This window comes from Gallus gallus, chromosome Z (genome assembly GCF_016699485.2).
Source record: "Gallus gallus isolate bGalGal1 chromosome Z, bGalGal1.mat.broiler.GRCg7b, whole genome shotgun sequence".
Taxonomy (NCBI): Eukaryota; Metazoa; Chordata; class Aves; order Galliformes; family Phasianidae; genus Gallus; species Gallus gallus.
The window spans coordinates 13232400-13254170 of NC_052572.1; the positions used below are offsets into that span (position 1 = coordinate 13232400).

Here is a 21771-nt window from a genome sequence, read left to right on the forward strand (position 1 = left end):
CTGCATCTGGCCTCTGAGGCTTCAGACTAGTTTGACTTTGCCTCTTTCCTCAGTCTTGGCAGTTACAACTGATCTGCAGTGATCAAAGGCAGGAAGCATCCAGCTCACACTCATCTCCAGACTTCTGGTCTCATTACAACATAGTCCCTGAACAACCCTGACATATCATTGATTCGCTTGGCTGTGGTGAGTTGTACACCCACACAGAGGCTCACTGACTTCGTTATGTTTTTGCTCATGCATGATATATTGTTTTCCTTCCTTAGTTAGGGCATCTTGTACAGAACTTCATACCACTCGTAACTTCAGCAGAAAAAAAACAACAACAAAAAATGTTGGACTTAGGCTGCCTTTTGTGCCTTTGTAATACATGACATTGTTCTGAAATTTATTTCCTTTGTTTTTTTTGGTTAGTTTTCCCCCCTTCTCTTTATTTCATTTATTTTTGCAATATAAATTTCAGTTTTGTCTTTCATCCAAGACGGTGTGATGACAGAGGAACCACTGAATTATGATGTCATGACAGACTAAGGAGAATACAATTGAGAAATTTGACAGGAAACTTGACTTTTCATTGGACTGTAAACAATCTTTTGTTTTTGAATATTTAACCGTTCCAATGCATTGAATGATATTTTTCCAGTTCAAGTAAGGCATGACAGGTCACAGTTAAATTCCTAACAGCACCTCAGAATTTCTCCCAGGCAAAAGAGGAGCAATGGAACTGACTGTCAAAATGATTCAAAAGACAGCAGACACATACTTGAATATGTAACGTGCTTAACCTAATCTAACTAAACATAAAACCATTTAGGCTAAAATCATTACAAAGTAACATCAAGTAGAAAAAGACCAAGCAATCGTAGTATTTCCAAAATAAAGCATTAAACAAAATAATCTTCAATTTTCTTGCACATACAGAAAAAAAAAAATGCTAATTTTCATGTCACCACCAAGACCACCTTTCAGATATTCAGCAACTGATTCTGCAGAATCTCAAGATTCCTTTAACCATAACTAAAAAATTATGCTTAATTTTCTGGAGAAATTATGAGTTGATGATTGCGAGTTCTGAAAACTATATTCTCATTAAAAAAAAAAAAGTTGGTTTTAAGTTTTACTTTGCTAGAGGAAATATGCCATTTGAATAATGTTCCTATAAATAGCTACCACATTTACAGGTTTTGTTATCAATATCTGATCTGATCACAGACTACTTACTAACAAGCTAGTGATACTTGTGGGTATGAATGGAAATTCTAAAAATACTTATGATCACAAATTTTCAATGTGAAGCCACTCAGTCTCCAAGAAAGGCCAGAAGGTGTCAAAAAACTTGAAGCTGTATGGTGATATTAAGCCTCAAAATGAGCATTTTTTGTTCACTTTTTCCAGATCAATACCATCATGAGTATCATATTGCAAAGTCTACCTCACGTTCTCTTGAAATATTTGTGTACTTAAGCCTTTAAGAGCAAAGTTCTAATATATACATTATACTGGATTACTTACTCTTCTCTTCTCATAAAAAGCCACAGACTGAGACTGAGCTAAGAACATAGCTTAACTGTTTGTGTGTATGCGTGAGTGATTTCATTTTCGTTTTCTTTAACTAAACTTGATGACCTGTTTCTGTGGTTACTTGAGAACAAATTCTAATCTGTGGTGGAGTCTCAAAAATTTCTCTCATTCTGTCATGAGGAAAAAAATATAAAACTGAGTCGATGTTAAATTTCTGTTGCATCTAAAATGTATTTGATTTTCCTCTTTAAAGAAAGAAGAGTTAAAAACACTGAATTATTTATAAGTAAATTTCCTATTTTCCTGGGAGACTGAATTCCTTTTCTTAAGGTATTTGTGTTTTATGGCAAACACCATCTGAAGTACATGGGTTACAATTTTTCTAGATTTGACTTTAGAAAGAGCAGCACCTCTACAGATATTTTGAGACAAGACAAGAATTTGTAAGTACAATTATCATTTAACTGGAGGTAAATATTTACTTGAAACATTTCCTCTCAACTTGTACCTTTCTCGGAATAGGAAAAGGTTAGTCTTTGTATGATGAAGACTGTACATACCTCATAAGATGAGAAATGAAGATGTCTGTGGTAACAGTAGCTGTGAATAAATGTGTGAACAGAAAGGGAGTTGTCTTCTCACATCTCCCTATCTCCCTTCTCACTGGGAGAAAGCAGGGCAGGGCACTTCTGTGCTACCTGCTGGTGGGGATGGTGGCAGGAGGCTCCTTGCTGCAACTGAGGAGTAGCAAACAGTGTGAAATGAATCCATAAGACTGCAAAGGCCATGGCACAAAAGTAAGCCCTGTTGGTGGCAGTGAGATCGGTCCCAGTTCAGCCCTACAGTGGAAAAAATTGCTTGCCTCTACATCTAAAAATTCCCCACTAAAAAGCACAGCCGCTTCCCATAGGTGAGAGAGAAGAGGGCTAATAGCTAAAACACAGCAAACAAGAAATTGCACAACATATTTATCAGGAAACATAATCTGAACTGGTGAAAGATCACAAGGAAACATAGCCTGACAAAACCTGAAACCTGATCAGTTACAACTGAACTACGTTATACCTCTTAGCTAACCTCTTTCCAATCAGTTCAATAGAAAATTTAATAAAAAAGGGGTTTTTTTGTTGTTTTCTTTTCTTTATTGAACCACAGTGTTCTGGGAGAAAATATAATTCAAATTATTAATTTCCTCCCATTAACCAGCTCCAACAGTAGCTGCTCCCAGGATCAAGTTTCTATTAGATATATTGGCTTAAAATCTTAGCTTAATTGCCTTTGCTGGTCTTGTCTTTGCTGTTAATTTGGCCTTCTATATTCATTTGACTTATTATTTAATTAATAATAATAATAATAATTTGTTTTTTCCATTAGTATCTGAGGTAAAACCTAGTAGATGAAAATGAGCTTGACTGCAGAGATCAGAGCAAGCTGAGAACATACCTCCAAACCAATGCAGGAATGTGATTATGGTCTTTGTAAATGCTTGCACAGATATCCTGTAGTTCTTTCTGCATATGCTTTCCCTTTTAAAGTACACAAAATTTGCAGCAATGTAGGTTACAGTATGTTAAGCCCGTCCATTTTGGCATCTATCTGACACACAAGGTGACACTAAAACACAGATTTCATTAATCACTGCTTACCAAAGAAGTCAAATATATCAAAAGAATATTTCTGAGAAGTTTTTGACTGAATAGATATAAAATACACTTTCCACTCAGCCTTGGGTGAGCATAGGTTTACGTTTCATGCTCAGGGATCACTGGCAATATATGTGCATTAGTAGGCAGCCATGCTAGAATCCACAAAGGCAGCAAGGTCCTGCTTTCTCTGTTTTCCTTCTGTATATTTACATGCTAGAGTAATGAGAATGAACAGTGAGCTGCTGCATGTTGTCAGAGAGCTGAGAGAGAAAGCTCTACAGTTAATGCCCGTGAGTATTTGGTCATGCTTTGAGTTGTCAAAAGGGTTAGCGCTAGAAAAGGATGAGCTGAAGAATCAGCAGAATCAGCAAAATTTGTGGGAACAACGTCAGACATATTCACTATTTCTTATGTTGGTCAACAGATTAAAAACACATGGGCCAGCTTCTTGGATGGACTTTTATATGACAGGATGCAATGAGAGAATATTTCTTCTCAAGAAATGAGTCAGGCTCTTTCATCTTCCATTTGCAGCACAATGAGTGGTGAATGCAGGTCTGTGTTCCTTCTGGAACAGCACTTACCCTCAGAACTTAACTGTGTTGGAGGTTTCAACATGTTATGGAAAAGAGCAAATCACAATTTAATGATTCTTCTGGTACTCAAAGTAATGAAATCCATAATTAAGGGTAAAGCCATTTATATTTGGATATCATTTGAAAAAAAAAAAAAAGATGAAGAAGAAGAGAAATAAAAATAAAATTTCAGATAATTTTAAGATAAATATTCCATCTCCAGTTTCATCTTCCAGATATTGGAAAAATATCTAAGCAAGTTCTCAGTCAGATTTTGACTCTAATATCTGATGATGTAACAGGTATCAGTAAGAAGGAAGATACAACATCTTCATCTCAAGATTGGAGAGACATGGATTTTATTGAATTTGAAGGCTGAACTACACTTTGGAATTTGCAGACAGAGTGGTGTCCAGGGGTCTGTCTTTGGTCAAGTGCTCTTTAACATCTTTGTCGATGACATAGTGGAATCAAGTGTCCCTTCAGCAAATTTGCTGATGATACCAAGCTGAATGGTCCAGTTGACACAATAGAAGAAAGGGATGCCATCCAGAGAGACCTGGACAAGCCTGAGAAGTGGAACCATGTGAATCTAATGAGGTTCAGCAAGGCTAACTGCAAGGTATTGCACTTCAGAAGGGACAATCCCACATACGCATACAGACTGGCAGAGGAACTCATTGAGAGCAGCCCCAGAGAGGACTTGGGAGTGTGGTGGGCAAAAAGCTTGACACTAGCCAGTAGTAAGCACTTGCAGCCTGGAAGACCAACTGCATCCTGGGTTGCATCAAAAGAGGGGCAGCCAGCAGGGAGAGATTGTCCCCCTCTGCTCTGCACTCGTGAGGTCCCATCTGCAGTACTGTGTCTGGGGCCCTCAGGACAAGAAAAATGTGGAGCTGTTGGAGTGGTTCTGGAGGATGCCACAAAGATCTCTCCTTTGAAGAAAGACTGAGAGAGCAGGACTTATTCAGTCTAGAGAAGAGAAGGTTGTGGGATACCTCAATGTGGCCTTCCAGTGCTTGAAGTGATCTTATAAACAAGATGGAGACTGACTTTTTACACAGTCTGAAAGCGATATGACACACGAAAATGGTTTTGAACTAAAAGAAGATTAGATATTAGGCAGAAATTCTTTTTTCAGAGGGTGATGAGGCACTGGGTAGGCTGCCCAGAGAGGCTGTAGGTGCCCCAGCTCTGGAGACATTCAAGTCTAGGTTGGATGGGATCCTGAGCAGCCTGATCTATTAGGTGACAACCAGACTGTGGTAGGGATTTGGAACTAGATGATCTTGTGGTGCCTTCCAATCCAAGCCATTTTATGATTCTATGATTCTATAAGGATAGAATCTGTCATTTATCTACTGCTATCTCTTCTGATGTTTCCAAGAGTTGTTATCCTACAGGTGACATACCATAAAAATTTATTCTTCTTTCATTTTGGAAAACATATTGGCTGCTGCTTTAATGTTCTCACTTCCATTCTTTACTGGAAGTCTCTGTTTACTTAAGTTAATTTAAATGATCCATCAGATGAATCACAACGTTTTAAGTGCTGGCAGGAGGGGCATTAAGAAAGGCACTAGTTTGCTTAAGGTCCCTTAAGTACGTAGACTGCAAAACAAACTCCATACAATTTCACAAGGATAGTTGGAGTGCAAATGGTTGAGTAATGAAGACAGTAAAACAGCCCACAATAACTTGGCTTCCTCATATAGTCCTATCCATAGGAAAAAAAAAATCCTTAAATGACAAGGGATACACATTTCGTTCATTATTTATATACTTCTCATCATGAATATGGGATAATATAAAGAAAAAATGTATTAGACTCCTTGTGCTTCCATTTGACATACTATAGCAGCCCTGAGTGGACTGGGATACTGAACATCCCTGTGATGTTGTTACACCACTGATGATTGTAGTGTGGAGCGCTCCCAAACTTATCAGCTGCTGCCTGCCCCTGGATAGCATTGCCTCAGATTCCTTAATCCCCTTGATTCCTTGAGCAAGGCATCCCTTTCTGAGTGATGTAGGTAGCTTTGTCAGGTTGCTGAGTGGCTTCTGCTACCATATATAGCAGATATTTCTCCAAGAATGCTTAGCCTATAGCAGAAGCTGCCCAGATTACAACAGAGACAGAACAAGTAGCAACCATGGTGAGATCAGCCTCAGCACTGGTAAAGTCGGGCACCTGAAATTATCATCCCAGAGTAATTGACTGTTGGCAGACACCATCCCAAGTAAGGATCTGCAGTGATCCACAGACATTAATCTCAAATTAATCCTATTAATCCTGAATTAATATGACTAAGTCATTGCATGTAGATTTGGTTGTTTTGCATGATTTTCATAAAGAACAAAGTGTAAAAAGCTGTGAATAGATTGCACATATCTCCTGTTGTCTCAGACAGGAACAGGAACAGGTTGTCCAGAGAGGCTGTGGATACTCCCTCCCTGGAGGCATTCAAGGCTAGGATGGATGGGGCTTTGAGCAACCTGGTATAGAACGGGGTGCCCCGGCCACTGCAGGGGGGTTGGAATCAGATGCTCTTAAATGTTCCTTCCAAACCAAACTGTTCTACAATTCTATGATTCTATGAGAATTTGATGCATTACAAAGGCGGATGATTTATTGATTGCTTAATTAAGAACAAGTTAAGAATCCGGAAAGAATATGCAAACCTACATCCCACTTATGAAAAGGAATATGTTTTTTTCTTGAGAAGGAAAAGATAATGTGGAAGAGTGAAGGATTTGAGTATGAATATACACTTGTGTAACCCATGAAGGAACTGGGTAGAAAGTGTCCTACATTCCCAAAAATGCAGCTTTCTTTGATATTAGACATTAAGGTATTAAGATTGTATTCTGTGTCATTAGTTTGATAAGCAGCTAAACTGCCTGCTGGCAGTTACCAGACAAAGAGAAATCATGTATAAACACAGTTAATTTCTTAACTAATCAATCTTGTCCATAACTTCTGTAACCATCTTGCTGTGTTTGCATTTTTTAAATAATATATACTTACTTGATTTCACCCTAGCCTGGTCAAGAGTAAGGGTGATTTCAAGGCATCAGGCAAATATCAAAGCACAGAGTCCAATCAGGCTTGCCAATCTTTGCATCAGATGCTGTCCCACTCTTGTGATACGAAGCAAAGCACACCGATGATTTGCTACCCTACTCCCTAGGCTAGCTAATACTGGGATACAAAATATTTCAATTTAGTGATAGATATTCTATTGATAGTTAGTGTCTATGACATAGGCTTTGCAGATCAGAGCAGCAGAGAGAAATTTTGGTCCTGGTAGTGTTAGAAAAAAATGCTTGGTCTTCATCAGATAAATATACTCACAGCCTCATATTAACAAAGTGAATGGATATGCCAGTGAGTATAAATATGGGGCCTCACGTATACTGGCTTGCATCACCAGTTAGGTATACGTATCTGTCACGAAGTTATCTAGATCAATCTATGCCCATGACAGGGGGGCAGTAGGCCCTTGGGCCCCCTGGCTCCCAAGAATGGGAAGGGAAAAGGGAAAGGGGTAGGAAAACGGGAGTTGGGCTCAGAGAGGGGGAAAAGAACAGAGCAGCGGTAACAATCTAGGGAGGAAAACTTACCTTACTAACTATGATATTGGTATGCAAGATAACATAATATAATACAATGTAATTGAAATTGAGGCTAATAAATCAAATAAAATGAGAGAGAAAGTTTCTGAAACCGAAAGGCCTACTTGAATGAAGGCGCACAGCTTGGAAGCACACGCACCCCTCTGCCTGGCAGTGAGAGAGAGCCAAGAGAGCGCCAGATCCCATGATTTCTGTGACGTATCTTCCTTCTCTGACCGTGAGGTCCTCTGGGATACATAGTTCTTCTCTTTTGAGAAGCAAGTATCTGGAAGGTTGTCAATCCACAGAACTGGAGTATTAACTCTTTTGTTACCCATGCCGTACATGACGTTATGATGTGGAATACCAGTAGCAAAATTACAAAGCCGTGACAGTATCTTTACTTCAGTTCCTATATGAAAACTGTGAAATAAATATTGTTTCGTTTTCTTATTGTGATTTTGCCAGTCCTAACAAGTAAGTGTGCATTATGAGAAAAGGAGAGAAAGGAAAACTAAAAATCCCAAAGACTCTTCAGAAGATCAGAGCTGAAAGCTCATCACAGAGCTTTCTGGCTTGCTCTTTATAAGGTTGACACAGTCCTCAACTGATGATATTATGATACAATGAAAGTATTAATGTGTTCAAGAATTTTCATCAGTTTTAGGACAGGCTGTTCATCGTCTAGTAACAAGCATTGCAAGCCCACCTGCTGTTCAGAAATCTCAAAGTTTCAATTGTTTTGCCAAAAACTGTGAACAATACTAGTTTGGATCCAGTAAGAAATCACACAGCTTAAGTAATGAACAACAAATAGTCAAAGTAAACAAGTCACAAACAATTTCATAACACAACAATGCAATTGCCATAGCAAGCACCATTTAAAATCACTAGCTGTGTCAACTAAATGAGTCAGTGATTGTTTAATGAGAGTGCGATTTGTTAATAACAAATGAGTGATAAACACTCTGTTCAGTGGTTCAGATTGCATAACCATCTCTGCTCTTTGGTCAGACAACTTGGAATTTCATGAAAACACTTGAATCTCTTGCAATGTTTCCATGTTTCCTGCTCTGGCTAAATTAGAAATATATGAAAATATATTTCTCCCACTGCTGTGTTACTTTTGCTAATAGGTGCCATCGGGAAATAAAAAGACGTGCAAGTTGATTATTTAACCACTGGAAATTGTAAATTCAGTTCAACAAAAGGTTAATAATGACATAACATGAATAATGTTATCTGAGGTATCATGCTGATTTCAATACGCCTTATTTCCTTAATTCTGATGTCAACGTCTTGCATCATACTTCAAAACATTCAAAGATGTTTTACAGAACCCAATGACCTTATCTAGTCCTTTTACATTCCTTTTCTTGAATGTATCTTCTGAATGGCATCTGTGTTTAATTTTCCCATTTAATTTTCCCAGACTACAGTGTTCTTGATTGAACCTGCATTAGGTTGGATTAACCAGATGATGAGACAACCTGTGATGCCTAAGAAGTTATTGTTCAATAAAAACTTGGAATACCTTTCAGATATCATGGGTGATTGACTCCTATTTTATACATGTGAACAGTAGAATCTGTTTTCAGTTTGTGTTGATTTTTAGATATTCTCTGTAAGAATACAAATGTTCTAAAACCAGAATTTATCTCAGCTCATATTGATTAAAACTGCCTGAGTATTCCTTCTTGAAATCCATTTGCAGAAGCAAAGAAGAATGTCAGTGAAACTGTAAAACTAAATCTATTCTGTAGTGTATTTTTGTTTGTTTAGAGAGCTTCTTTTTTTTTTTTTTTTTTTTTTTGGCAAATCAAATTTTGCCTGGAGTCTAGAAAACACAGCTCCGTACACAACATATTTGTTCCAAATAAAAAATTCATTTATAAGCGTTAGAGTACTTGTTCTGCATTGCTACAGCCTCCTTTAACAAGCTGCCTCTTAAATTCCATGCAGGCCAGTATTAGCAAAAACATAGCTGCTAGTTAGGTAGAAGTGATTATTTCTATCAGCTCCATGAAGGGAGCTGGAAAAACCCTTTGCATTAAGTGAGGCTGAGGGAACTTAATATTTGTGTTCTGCTACTGAACAGGAATGACTGAACCATATTCTTCTCAGAGGTGCACAGGCACATATAATGTCAATAACCACAACTTGCAACAAGGGCAAAACACAATAATTTTCACAGTGATGGTGGTCAGGCACTTAGCAGGTTGCCTGGATGGCCACAAAATCTCTCCCTTTGACAGTGTTCAGAATCTCCCTGATCAAGGTACCAAGGCACTACCCAGTGTTGTGCTGAGTTGGGAGTTGGACTGACAACGTCCAGAGGTCTCTTTCAGTCTAACTCACTGTAAAATCTCATGTTTTTATCAAAAACTGGGAGTTTAAATCACATTATTATTTCAGAGCCTCAACAAACATGAAGACAACTTTCAAAACTTTGCTTTCTTTCTTATTAATCTTTCGTTGTCATCTCATGAGATGTCTCAGGAAAGCATTTAAAACTCATTAGCATGATTTCAGCTCCCCTCTGAAAAAAAAAAAAAGAACATTTGTCTTCTGTTGGAGTTTGTTTATTTCTTATAAGCTTGTTGGTTGATTGTATATTTTGCACTACATCAGATGTTTGAGTTATTATTTACAGTCCTTTCAGTGCTGTTTTCATCTTCTGGATATTTTCCCATAAAATGTGAAAATAACAATTATTGCAAAACATCAAAATAAAATAAATACAACACTGAACTACTCTTTTTCTCATGCCCTTATCTTTCCTACCTTGTGATTACATTAATGTAGATTAAAAAAAAAATAAGAGTTGTGGTTGTCTCATCTGTTGTAAATAAATGTTTCTTAGGAGTTATATATGAATTGTATTACTGGTTGCTATGAAGTACTTCAGAAATTCCCCTTTAAATTAACTTTATATAGATATGTATCTATGGATATTCCATAAAATTATCATATTTCTACATTTGCTATGGAAAACAGCTTCTGACATTCCTGACAGGTTCCACTAAAGCAAGTCCATGTGCTTAATTATTTAAATGTAATAGGGAGAAGAAAACAGCAAATATTCTTCCAATGCAGTCTATTTTGTTCTATATAATTACATTTCAAAACAATACAGAATAGATTTTTTAATATATTTTTTAATATATTTTAGCCCATAAGAACACAGCAGTTATCTCATACATACTCACAGGCTAGTCACTTTTAAAAATAATAGTAGCACTATAATCAAGTGAATAGAAATAAATAAATACAAATTTAGGCTACAAAACTGGGAATACAACTAAAGATAATGGCTACAAATGAGTCAGTTTGTTCTGGAATGAGCACGTAAAATTATTTTCTAAGCAATTAGTATCTTCTCGGCCAGTGTGTGTTAGGCTAAGTGAAAGAGCAGAAGGTTTGTAGGGGATGAATGCAATCTACGCATGCGTACAGTTATCCAGCGTTGGTTGTACTTTGCAGTAACTGCTTGGCACAAATATCTGATTGTGATTAGGACTCGATAACTTACATGCTCAAATTAGATGAGACTAAAATTAAATGAACAATCAATACTGTGATGAATCTAAAATTTATTCCAAATGTTAATTTGAGTTTTTGAAGAATTTTCATAGAACCATAGAATCATACAGAAGTCTGACTTGTAAGAAATCTCCTACCATTCATGGGATAAGAGAGCCTAGACGAGATCTCCTTACATCGTGTCTATTCACATCTTGTTAACCTCTAGCAACATAATCCTCTGAGGATTATACTACATCCCTGGAATGGTTGCCCAGTAATTGATTGTACTCACTGTAAAAAATTTCTTTCTGAAATTAAGATGAAACCTCTCCTCCTACAACCTGTACTTGTTGCCTCTTGCCTTCTCCATTTGACTTCTGGTGAAGACAGCCTCCATTCTCTTAATAATTGCCCTCTAAACACTGGAATATTGTGATGGGGTGTTCCCTGAGCCTCCCACAGTGTAAAGACCTAACTCATTTAGTCTTTCCTCAAAGCGTAGGTTCTCCAACCTTTTGATCATCATGGCATTCCTTTGGAAGATCCCCAGTCTGTCTGTGGTTTGTTTTGTTTTGTTTTGTTTTGTTTTTGAACTGAACACAATAGGAAACAGTACTGCATGTGATGTCTGACAAGGGCTGACTTCTCCTTCACCCCTCTCCAGATTTATGCTGTTTTCTGTAAATTTACTTTTCATAAAAATTATCATTGTTTTCTACAATGAGGCTTTAAGGATTCTCAATCTTAAAAAAAAAAAAAAAAAAAAAAAAAAAGGAAAAGAAGACAACAAAAAAAACCACCACAGTTTGGGGTGCATGGATTATATAAATGGAACCATTCAGTGTACCCTCAATAATGTTATCTATCTATGAGCCTTGAAATCAGCAGCAGTCGGACTCTACTAAGCACTGGACGATTGTTTTGGTCGGCATATGACAACAAACACATGACATTAATAAGTACTACAAAATGACTTTCTTTTCTATTTTTAGGCTTCTGATACACTAGGATTTAATAGCAAGATGTGATATCAAGCAAATTCATGCCTTCTATTAATACCTTTCCCATAATTACTAAATGTCCATGTGCAAAATTACCACTTGGTTTTGCTTTTCCTCTGCCCTGTATTTCAAAGAATAAGTAGGTTTATCCTGAAAGGTACTAAGCTCATTATAAAAAGTAATTTGTTTGATCCTATGTCCCCTCATTTCAGGCCGTGTCTCATTTTGGACTTTATCTTATTATCCAGCATTATTCTGCAATATTTGCTTACAGACAGTTGTTATTTTGTCTAAGTTTGTCTAAGAGAAGTCAGAATTTGTGGCACTCTTCACAAGAAACAAGTCCAATTTCCACTGTATGCAGTGCCTGCCAAGTGTAACAGATGTTGCTGCTTGTAAAGCTGACACTCTCTACTGCACTGTCATACAGGTATTAGATATGGGTCATCTTAAATAAATAAATACATGAAAATCAGAAAAATACAGCAGAAAACCAACTATCCAAAGAGTACTTGGAAAAAGCATGAGGATTTTATCACATGTGGTAAAAGCAGTGATTGGATGGGAAAGATTTCTAGAGTGTTACCAAACAGGGCAGGAACTAGTTAATCTCAAGGTAGAAAAAATCTGGGGCAAATCTGAGTGAAAGACAAATTATACATTCATAATACAAGATGGATGTAGAGGCACAGGAGCCCTCCTTCCACTGAGATATAACACAGAAAGGAAATATGCAAAAAACAGAAACTAGAACTGCTAAGGATAGGTATATAAAAGCATGCAGAGTTGACATTGAACAGGATAAGACAGTTCTAAAACTAAAGAAAGCAGATAGAGCTACAAGAGACTGAATAAATTTGGTCTGGAAGTAGAAACAAGGCTGAGGGGGAGACCAGCTGAATATTTAGTAGGAGGGAATTCTATTGCTAAATGATGCTGAGAGAATCAAAATTTTTAATATTTTCTTTATATCAAACTTCACTTGAAGATCAGTGGAAGAGTTGAATAATGCCAGTGATAAAAGAGTAAAATTTCAGACTTAAATAATTAAAAGCATGTTAGAAACTAGATAACATCCTTCAGTAGATTTTTAAACAAAAACAAACCAACAAACAAAGTGTCAAACTAAGATACGAACAGTAGCTGGCCGGAGCAATCTCAGAACTGATTGGTGATGGGCTATAAAAATTATTGGACCAAATTACTGAAAAAGAGCAGTCGTGGGCTTTCTTTTATAAATTGAGGAATTGTATGCAAAACACACAATTTAATTACAGTTACTGGATTTTTTAGATACTCCCCAGTACAATAACAACAAGAAAATTAGACAGTTTTCCAAGTTCCAGTTCTGTTGAATATTCCTACTGATGACTGGGCAGAACAGAGAGTAGATTTGTCACAGGCACAGGGACCCAGGCTGACAAGAATCACCACTGTGTTAGAGATGATGATGGAAATATAAACAGCTGTGATGAAACAGAGAGGCTGGAGGGTAGTGTCAGCTGCGTGGGCACAGGAACAATATGGGCAGAGGCTTTGAAGCAGAGTATCTGAAAATCATTATGAAGCACAGAAGGGACAAAAGTCACTGCCACAACATTGCAAAGAAGATGTGAACTTGATGCTGGAGGAGTATAGCTCATCAGCTGACAGGCAGTCCTTCTATTTTACTTAGCACTGGCAGGGCCACAGTACTATGTTGCATTTAGGGACTTTGTTAGCTTTGTATGACTGAAATGAGTGCAGAGCAGAACTGTCAGACACTCAGAGGGCCAACAAACATGAGCTGGAGGAACAAGCTGAAGAAAATGATGTTGTGTGGGCTATTGTATCACAAAAGACATATAAAAGACTCTCAGGAAATTAAGGGGACAACAGTTCTCCTTGCTTCCAGCAATTAGGACAAAACAGTGCCATGCTTTTACTGCCATGAAAACTCAAACACAAAGACATGCTGTCTTAAACCAAGTTAAGCACCGATGCACACTGGAGAATCACCATCAGATGTTTTTAGGAACAGATAAGGCAAAAGAACTCTGAGAGTCAGCACAGAGAAAGAGACAGATAAATAGTGGCCAGTTCTTCTTTTGCATTCCCATGCTCTGTAGTAGCTACTACAATAAATGACCTGGTACAAGTGAAAAGAGCTGTGTGATTTCAGTAACACTCTCTTATCTACCATCAGTCAGTCCTTTTGTCTGTTGAAAACAAGATGGTTTTGAAAGCATTTGTGACAAAAATTTATTTTCCTAGAACACTCAGTGGAAAATATAAATTGAAAAATCTGTTGGACTAATTTTATTCAAAAGTCAAGTTCAAAGTAAAATCTTGTTGTAGACAACTTCCAGTTTCAGCAAAGGAGCCACTTCGAGACCTCTGACTAAGGCATGAGTGGCACCTCACTTATATCTGAGGGTCACTGAGGTCAGTTTTCAATCAGCCAAGATTCACCTGCTGAAATGAATTGAATGTGCAGATGTGACCATGCGGCCATGTGGCCACAGTGCATCATGCTAAAGATGGGGGGATGCACACATTTAAATCCAGGAAGTAAATCTCTGCCAAACTCTTAATTTAGGTTGTATCTTCGGTAGGCTCTCATGAACCACATCAAACTGCCCTTCGCATGCAGGTAGCCCTTAGAACACAGACAATCAGAATCCCTGCCTCACCTATAAAATTGCTATATGAAAAACATTATTCTTTTGCATCATGATCCAATGTAAATAACATTTTGTTTTCTTCCTGTCATACTACGAGGAAGTTGGCTCTTTGATACCTGGGAGTCTACGGCTCTTGATGCTTGCCTTGGACTATTTTCATTTCTGCAATAAATATTTCTCATTTGGGTGTCTGTTCCAAGTGAAAAGTTTTGTTGTGAAAATTTAGTCAATATGATTCAGTCATTTCCAAGCACAAGACAAAGAAAAAGAAAAATACATTGTTTTACTCATACTAAAAATCCTGGCAGTCTTGCTTTTGTAACATAGCTTTGCTTGTATAAGATAAATAAATTTTAACTGAGGCCAGCCACTGATAGAGATAGCAGCAAATGTCACAAGATACCTTTTTCACTATTCCACACAGTGCTACATTCACAAAAGCCACTGAGAAATTCCCCTAAGCATCTCAGGAAAATGAAAAGACTTTGAGCTTGGTTCAGCCTCAAGCATTTCACTGTGACCAGGGTGTTTCAAACGGCCTTTTGGAAGCAAATCGAAACCAAGCAGATGAAGCTGATATTGGCTCTGATCTTTGCTTTGCTCTGCCAAGGGATGTTGCTATGCCTGAGGATACCAGAGCTGCTCATGATTTACACCAGGCCCCAGTACGGTCAATGAAAGGCCACTGAAATTAGTATGGTTCTCCGAGCTTATGAGCAAATGCAGTTGATCTGGGAAAACCATTTACATTTATTGCCATCAACCTGGTAGCAAGTGCTGAAGATACGAGCATCAAACATGGGACTACAGCAGGATCTTACAACCTGGCTGCTACTTCTGTCCTTGAGCTGCTGCCACAGATGACATCTAGGAAGATTCCTCCTGCTCTAAGGACTCTTTATCTTCCTTTAAAGCATTGGATTAGCCATGCTTTCCTGAGCAGGCCCCTTGGATGAATCATCCAATCAAAAGAAGTTTACTTCTTTAGGCCTCTTAGATCATAAAAAGAACATTTTTGTACTTGCTTCCGGGAGGAGAAATCAGAAAGGAGAAATAAGCCTGAACTGGAACAAAGCCTGGTAATTTTCTGCTCCTGAGGGACTTTTCAGTGTTATGAACAATTGAAATAGGGTGGAGATCTTCTACAGAAAGTAGCAATTCAATTGCAACTAACACGTATTTTTTTCCTGAAAAAAAAAAAGGAAGTATTCTAAAGAAAATATTTTTATTAGAACTTTGTAGTTCTCAATAGTATTCTGTTGAACAATCTCATTTTGTCTAGAGTTTTCCTGGGCTGGATATGGTATCACAATGCCATCATACAGTGATTCATTTACAACAGCTTCTTGCGTTATAAGATGTATCCACATGTCCAGTGCAACTATCAAACTGCACCCAAACAGCAAAATAGAAAAAGACAGTTAACTTTTCTGAAAAAGATAACTGAAAATAACCGTTTTTCACAGAAGTTTAATTTATTCAATTCCTCCCATAAGAGGAAAATGCAGGAGTGCCTGCTGAGATGATGCATTACTCTTAAAGGCGGTAAATAAAGCAAGCCAAGAGAATTCATTGGAGAGAGTCAGGCATCTCTTTTCTTGTTCCAGGTTTATGATGACTACATCTCATCTTTATTTTTGGCCATGTGGAAGACACAATGTAGGTCATGTTACAGAAGCATCGTTCTTCCATGTGGTATTATAGGGAACAGTCCTCTCAGTGTTTCCACTTCCTAAGCAGCTGGGAGCAGGATTAACTTGTTGTTTCTCACTAACCCAAAGAGTTCATTTCCACAGCACATTCTCTTTGTATGAAGTGGGCACAAACAATTTAAAACAAGATGGGAGAGAAATAAAGATTTTTCTCATATGAAGATATAAGTCACGACAAACTTCAGGTAGATTTTCCTTGGTGTTCGCTTGTACACTCTTCTTTACTTGAAAAATTCAAACCATGTAGCTGAGAAAGGGTGAAATGGTAATACTGTATTTATCTAGATTAATATAGATAAATCAAGATAAAAGAAGAACCAGCCTAAACTCTACTTATCATCTGAAGTGCAGAACCAGAAATAAGAATTAACACAATGAATTCTAGTTTTATTTTCATTAGTGGTGCAGTTATCTAAAATTTTACTCTGCTAAGGGAGGTCTTCATCTCAGGTTTGTGAATAGCTACACTACCTCAATGAAAGCTTTGCTGCATGCTAACAATCACAGGAGAATAATCATTACATTTCTTACTAGATATAAAAGGTAGGACTAGAGGCAAAATGAGCTGACACCCTATCTTTATTTAGTTCAATAGAATTTAAGTTCCTAATTCTTGTGAGACTTTTCTGGTCTTTCCACAGCTTTGATGTATTGGTTTATTCCTTTCATAAAAAACATTTTTCAAGATGACAATTAAGTGAAAATTTTGCAAAGTATCTCTAAATATTAGTAGATATTTTGTCAGCTGGCTGCACCTGTATTCCTCATTCTTTCTCCCTGGTGAAGATTAGTTTTGCAAATTTCATGACCCTAGAGAGAAGCTGAACAAAATGTGTTCATTTCTAGTTCTATGTTCTATGCTGATCTTCTAGGATTTGGGTCAAATTTATTGATGCATAAACAGAGGTAATAGTAAGAACGTAGGCAAATAAACTGCAGTGATTAGGAGGGGAAAAAATGAGGCATGTCTTCTGAAGTACACTCTTCTTTATTTGTGATATTACAAGGATTGTCCTTAGAGTGGAGCAGTGTAGTGCACTTTTTTCTTTACCCACTGTGAGCTGTGATCCAGACTGTAAATTCCCATTCTTTCCATATCAACTTCCTATAGACTCCTCTGCACTTTAAAAGAATTTTATTAACACACTGAAATCACTGAAATTTAGGTATAAATCAATCCTCCATTAGCTCATTTTGTAAATAGTTTTCTAAACGAAAGATACAGATTGTAAATATAAGGCTACTGAAAAATTCAGTCTCTCAATCTCATGCTATTGGGCTGAGTGAAGAAAGTAGTGAGGCTGCTAATGGGAAAAAGAGCAATTGCTCCTCTCTTCTCATTTCCATTCATGAATCATTTTGTACACTGTTCTAAGAATAGCATTGCTTCAAAACAAATATTATTTGCAATTATTATATATTGATGGGGGAATAAAATGAACACGTAATCACTGATATAATGTGTGTTTCACACACAAATTAGCAAACTCTGAGTACTGTCTGATTGGAAATAGAGTTAGGGAGTGTTACCTTTAAGCTCAGGCTTGAAACTGTAATAATACTTTCCAAAACTCTAAATGGAGTACAGAAAAAAAAAAAAGAAAAAAAAAAAGGAAAAAAAAAAAAACAGCTTTTTGCAAGTAGTTCTTAGCTTGTTTTGTTTAGTTTTCAGTAACCAGTTTAACTCCAGCTGCTAGGAACTGGTATACATTCTGTCACTGGAACCACTGAATCAAAACACATATGTTTTTAATGGGGCTTTTGGCAAGCATGGCATAGATACTATTATTAAGTTTGATACAAATAAAACTAATAGTTTGTTTCACACTTTACAAATAGAAAGCACTGTTTAGGATAAAAAATTAGGCAGTTTAAAACACACAACAAAAACTTTTACAGAGATAAATCGGCAAATAGGTGCATTACATTCACATTCATTATAAACATGCCTATAAACTGTCAGCTAAAAGGGGGGGTGCTGATAACTACATATAATACAGAGAGAAAGGGATAAATTTTTTAAAAGTTTATGAAATCGGTGTGAAGCTGTCAACCTTGCAGGCTGAATTTCCTGATATGGAGAGGATGGGATTTATAAGTTTAGTGTGTTACAGTTTCATATTTAAACTTGCTATGTCACAGAATTATAGGATCACAGAATGGCTTGGATTGGAAGGGACCCCAGGGATCATCAAGTTCCAAGCCTCCTACCACAGGAAGGGCCACCAATGTCCAGATCTGGTACTAGACAAGCTTTCCCAGGGTTCCTTTCAACCTGGGCTTGAAAACCTCCAGAGACAAACCATCCACAGTCTCACTGGGCAGCCTATTTCAGCACCTCACCACTCTCAGTAAAAAAAACTTCCCCCTGACATCCAATCTAAACCTTCCCTCCTTGAGCTTAAAACCATTTCCCCCTGCCCTATCACTATCTACCAAAGTAAAAAACTGATTACTCTCCTTTTTATAATTCCCATTTAAATACCAGAAGGCTGCAATGAAGTATCCTTGCAAGCCATATCTTCTTCAGGCTGAACAAACCCAGTTCCCTCAGCCTGTCTTCATAGTGGAGGTGCTCCAGCACTCTGATAATCTTTGTGGCCCTCCTCTGGACCCTGTCCAACAGCTCCACATCTTTCCTGTGTTGGGGGATCCAAACCTGGACACAGTACTCCAGATGGGGCCTCATGAGGGCAGAGTAAAGAGGGACAATCAGCTCCCTGTACCTGAAGCATCCCTCAAGCTCAACACATTTGGCCTATTTCTCTCTCACAGCTGTTCAGCTCCAAGTACAAGTTTCTTATTTCAGCTACAACTTCAGACGGCAAGTTACAGAAACACTTCTTAATATTGAAAATGCCTGATTTAAAGGGTCACCATAAAGTTTGAGGGTTTTTTTGTGTGTGTTTTTGCTGTTGTTGTTTGTTTGTTTGTTTGTTTGTTTTGTAGAAGAAGACGAAAGCTTTCATTAGATAAATATATGCCAGGGGACTACTGAGCAAGACAGTACACAACCAGTCTCTTACAGATGCAAGCCACTTCTGCAGAACTTGACTGTATCCAGGGAGAGAGAAAGTACATAGCAAAGGGAGATGGAATTGCTGACTTTAAGGGATGCAGTTACAGTTTTATGTTTAGCTCCCCCACTGGTTTCACACTGAGACCAGAGTGAGACAGGGCTTGAAGGAGTTCAAACTACCATGGGGCCTCTTTACTTGCTCCTCACTGCACAGTCCCCACACCTTACTTGTCCTCTCCAGTAGTGGGGACCAGCCACACATCATCCTGCATTGAGACATGGTCAGTTGCCTGGACTCCACGGTGCAGCCAGGGAAGTCTGAGTGGAATTCAAATTCAACAATAAGCATCTTCCTGTCTTTAGTGGATAACTAGAGATCTCTTCAACCAAGACACTTCAGAACTAATCTTTGGGTAAATGGACACCTTCAAAGAAAATACATGTAAAAGCATTTGTGCATTGACATCCTTTGGGCAAGGTAAGCATTTGTATGGTTATTTACTGCTGTTTTTTTGTCCTTTAGATTATTTTGTTAACAGAGAAACTATACTAACTTATTGGCTTCACCTGCCTGACATTTTCTGTTAGATAAGATTTTCTGTGCTTTCTTTGAAAAGGAAAATAACTTCATTAGCCTATGACCAAAAAAGCTTATTAGTTTTTCTTTTTTCCATGGAATTTCACTGAGGAAGAGCTAGGCAGGAAGCTGGAAAAGGTGAATTGGAAAAGATGCTATTCATCTTAGTATATGTCTTTTCCAACAAGAAGTAATGACAAAAAATACCCAAAAGAGTTACGTCCACATTGCACAGTGAGAGCTGTCAGGGCAGATGCAGACATGAAGAAGAAAATCAAGGATGTTTATTACGTAGTTGTGTATAGCAGAGAAATGACGTGTCTATTAGTTTTGTGGGAGAATGTATGTATATTTATATGTATACATATATTTCATTCATATATTCAGATTAAAAAAAAAAGAATTCAGAGATCACAGAAAAATAGCATGAAGGGCTTGCAAACTCATCTACTGTATATCACAATTGCAGTTAATCTTCTCACAGTATTTTCCAACTCTTTTCTTCATTCTAACAGTATTATTGCTTATCTAACATTTTGTTGCATTGTGAGTGTTTTCTTATCTGAAATGAAGTTGCTATCGAGTATAACCACCTGTATTTCTTTTGTGAACAACCTCAGCAAAATAAATAAATAAATAAATAAATAAAAATTGCCTTGTGTTGACTACTGTACAACAGCAGTGTAGAAATGGTCACTGAAATTCAGCTGAAACAATGAGACCAGTTACAGTCTATTCAGAAAACATCATCTCCTTTACAATGTGTTTGATTTACTATAGAATGGCTTAGGTTGGAAGGGACTTCAGGATTATCTAGTTCCAACCTCCCTGCCATGGGCTGATTGCCACTCACAAGATCAGGCTGCCCAGGGCCCATCCAATCCAGCCTTGAACACTTCCAGAGATGGGACATCCACAACCTCTCTGTGCAGCCTGCACCTGTGCATCATCACTCTCCGAGTAAAGAATTCCCTCCTAAAATCTAACCTTAATCTCCCTTATTTGAGTTTAAAGCCATTCTGCCTTGTTCTATTGCTATTAAACTGTGTAAAAAGTTTGTTCCCCTTTGCTTATAAGGTCCCTTCAAGTGATGTAATACCACTATGAGATCTCACTGGAACCTCCTCTTCCCTGAGCTAAACAAGCCCAACTCTCAGCCTTTCTTCATAGGAGTGTTGCTCCAGCCCTATGATCATCTTATAACTGTTTATGAAGTTTTTCAAGATTATTTCACCATTCTCAAATATTTTAGATATATGCTATATATATAATAGTTAATGACAATATCTGCACAATATCTTCATGAGGACTCTGGCTACAGAATTTTTTTCAGAGTTTTTCATTGAATAATGAGTGTAAATCCAAGTAGTTACAGTAACGGGATAGCAATGAAAGCCACACAATGAAACAAGGTAACATCAGCTACACTTATTTGCTCCTCCTGAACAATGATATTTTAAATCTAATTAAACACTAAACAGGATGCAATTTACATCTTTGGTTCTTTATAGCCTGCTTTTGGACTGATTTTCAGAGCAGTGAACTTTCTTTAAAAAAATTAAATGCTTTTGAAAAAAAAAAAATCAAGGCTAGCACACTGCCAGGTTTCAGAGGAAGCTAAACAGCCTTAACTGAGGAGAAGTGTCCCTTTGGGTGGCCTGGAATACAGACAGTGAAACAAAAGGAAAAGGAAAAGCAGTTCACAGACTGTTTATAAAAAGCATGAAAAAAAAAAAAAAAAAAGCAAGAAAGCAAGCAAGCAAGAAAGAAAGCATTATAAATGTTCTAAGCATTATTCCAGTTGCAACATCAGCTGGGGGAGGAGAGGGGCAGGGAATGGTCCCTGCAGGATGCAAATCAGCCACAGAAAAATGTGGGATTTGCTAACTGCAAATTAAAACCAGATCGATCAATTAT

General features: G+C 37.5%; 1 long non-coding RNA gene across 2 annotated transcripts in view; it reads right to left on the reverse strand.

The window, feature by feature from the left end:
• LOC101751782 overlaps window positions 1-21771 on the reverse strand; it is a 40918-nt gene that overhangs the window by 8395 nt on the left and 10752 nt on the right. Inside the window, exon 1 of one of the 2 annotated variants that reach the window (XR_001463921.4) lies at window positions 2082-2449. The exons of the other annotated variant lie outside the window; for it this stretch is intronic. This is a non-coding gene — a long non-coding RNA (uncharacterized LOC101751782). Of the gene's footprint in view, window positions 1-2081; window positions 2450-21771 lie in introns of those variants that run through there. 2 annotated transcript variants of the gene reach the window in all.